This window comes from Lycium ferocissimum, chromosome 11, assembly GCF_029784015.1.
Source record: "Lycium ferocissimum isolate CSIRO_LF1 chromosome 11, AGI_CSIRO_Lferr_CH_V1, whole genome shotgun sequence".
Taxonomy (NCBI): Eukaryota; Viridiplantae; Streptophyta; class Magnoliopsida; order Solanales; family Solanaceae; genus Lycium; species Lycium ferocissimum.
Genome location: NC_081352.1, coordinates 6,982,957 through 6,985,777, shown reverse-complemented (window position 1 = coordinate 6,985,777; position 2,821 = coordinate 6,982,957).

Sequence of the window (2,821 nt, the reverse complement as noted above, 5' to 3'; positions counted from 1 at the left end):
TGATGGTGTCTTACGCTTGTCAAATCTCACTTCCCGTTTCGTCCAAAAACTGCAAATGGTCATCTTTACCAGTTACTATTCATGCAAGCTAACATTTAAATCTTGGGGTTATACTTGGCTACCGAAATTTCGGCAGCACTTCCCCTATAAATATGACGCCCCCGAGATTCAACTCGGCTCAAAACAACCAACAACAACCCAACAACAACATCAATAATCACAATGAAACACAACATAACATAAATAGTCTTCTTTCTTCATAAAGCAACGACTTCCAAACTAACTTCACATTTTCAAACCAATATCAATATTTTCATACTCATTTACTCATTCAAGACCATCGAATACAATTCAAGAACATTTCACATTATTTCACAAATTATACAAATATTCCACCGCAACCATAATTCGTTCAAACTTCCAACTTTTAACATAAACTTCCATAACATATTTTTACCTTTCGATTCCATTAACCACCATCATGATTTACATCTTACAATTTCATTTCCATAATTACATAAACTATAATAGAATCACATACTTTCCGACAACAACTTAACAACCAATTCTCCATGTTAACTTAAACCATTGTTCTTCCATTTACTTCATAAAGTCTTAATGACACAATTAACATAACAAACAAAAATTAATTCATTACCATTTTCCATGTCCCATTACCTCACGCCCACCTTCATATTTTTCCAACTTTCACTAATTCATTCAACTTTCATTTCCAACATAAATTTCACAACAATCACAACTAAAATACAACACAAAATTCAACATCATCCCACAACATAGGTTCGGCCACATGCACCCATGTATTTCCACCATGCAAACTTCCATATTATTATATATTCTACTCATTTACACATACTACAACACGAACAAACCTTCAAAACATAATTATAAGAGATGAATTCTTACCTTCCTCTTCAAGTTTCTTCACTTAATCAAGTTGTCCACTTGAAGAAACAAGTGCTCCTTTTTTCCAAAACAATTACACCAGTTGTAGAGCACCCTCAAGTTAGTAGGATTATCACAAAACAATAATTTTTGGATCAAGATTTGGAAGGCAAAAATTTTCTTTCTCTTCTCTTCTCTTCTTTCTCTTATGGCCGAATGGCCTTTTTTTTTTTTTTTTTTTTTCTCTTCTTTTCTTTTGATTTTTCTTGAATTCTCTAGATGATTAGGCTTCTTATGTAAGCGAGCACATGATCATCACATGCATAATTAATCCATGGGCTTGGCTACTTATGGACCATGGCCGGTTGGAGCCTCACTCCTTGGGGCTTCCATTTTCATTTTATTTCATGGAGCCCAATTGACTAAAATCTTGTTTTATAGTTTCCGAAACAAATTTCCAAAATTTCAATTTTGCCCTTAGGCCTTCTCCAACATTCTAGCATCCAAGTTTCCATAACCGCATACACACCAAGAAAAATTCAAACATGGCCTCCTTTCTCATAAATTACAATTATTTCGAATTTTCCGCTTATGCAAAAAGGCGGGATATAACACAACTTATGAGACAAGCTCTGTTATTTTTATCCTTTAATGGTAAGTGATCTTATGTTGCTGAGTTGCGTATTATGTGTGTCCCGATACATGTCCTATTAAGGCATGGGACGTGTTTTATTGGGCTAGGTGTAGCTTTGGGATTGTTATGTTTACAAGAGAAACCCTGCCGAAATTTTCCTTGGAATTTAAAGAAAATGGCGGGAACCGTAGACAAAATTATCGTGGAGAGAAGAGAAGGCCAGCGATGAGTGATTGAGGACGGAGTGTATGAGAGCAATATATATTCTAAAGGTTAAAGCGGTACTGAGTTAAGGATAGGATTCCATGTGCAAGGAATAAAGGATTGATTATAAAAAGGGAGGTAATGAGATAAGTTGAGGGGGAAAGAATGTAAAGGAATAAGTACAGGAATAGAAGGAAGAGGAAATATACGAAATACGCGTGCTTAAGAAATAGTCGTAATATGAGAAAAGGAAGACGCATCTCCTACGAATATCCTCCACTAAGACAGAACGAGTAAAGTGTATAAAAGAATAAGTTGGAGAGAAAAATATGGCCATGAACTGCGAGTTTACCGTACGATGATAAAGCGATAAAGTAAGGCTATTAGCAACGACAAATACGACATGATTATGATTGGTTTCGGAATCAATGTTGAGTACAACACACGAGTAAAAGAGTATGAGGCAATAAGGGATGTTAGTGGTACAGGAGACTTTGATCCTTGAAGACAAAGAAAAACAAAATGGCGAGTTCAAGGGAAAATGCATCTACGATTGCTATAAGTCGATTATAGGATGGAGAGGAATAATTCGAAATGGCAAGAAAGGGAAAAAGATGATGCTATAAGTGAATTTTGGGTATCGAAGAAAGGTAAGTGACATTGCGTGGATGGTATGGGTAACTAGACATACTACTATTGTGAGCATTCCCATGGGACAAAAGTTGTTAATTGGAGTGAATCTAGACATTGACTCATAACTACCAGATGAGCTAAGTGAAATACGTCCTTGTTCGGATTGCTATATCGGTTGTAGTACTTGATCACGAAACTATAAGACGAGTCTCACACATGAAGTATCGTAGCTATAAGTCATGGGAAATGGCATGAATAGGATGTAGTATAGTAAGGGATATAGGAATTTAAGATTTGAAAGGCGAGGCGACGGATTTAAAAATGGTGCAGGTAAAACCCTTAAGGGGGGAAGCGAGTAAAAAGAACACAAGTATAGAGATTGAACGATAGACCCTAAGATGTGACAGATAGATGTAGTAAATGACGATAGTAATGATGTTAAAG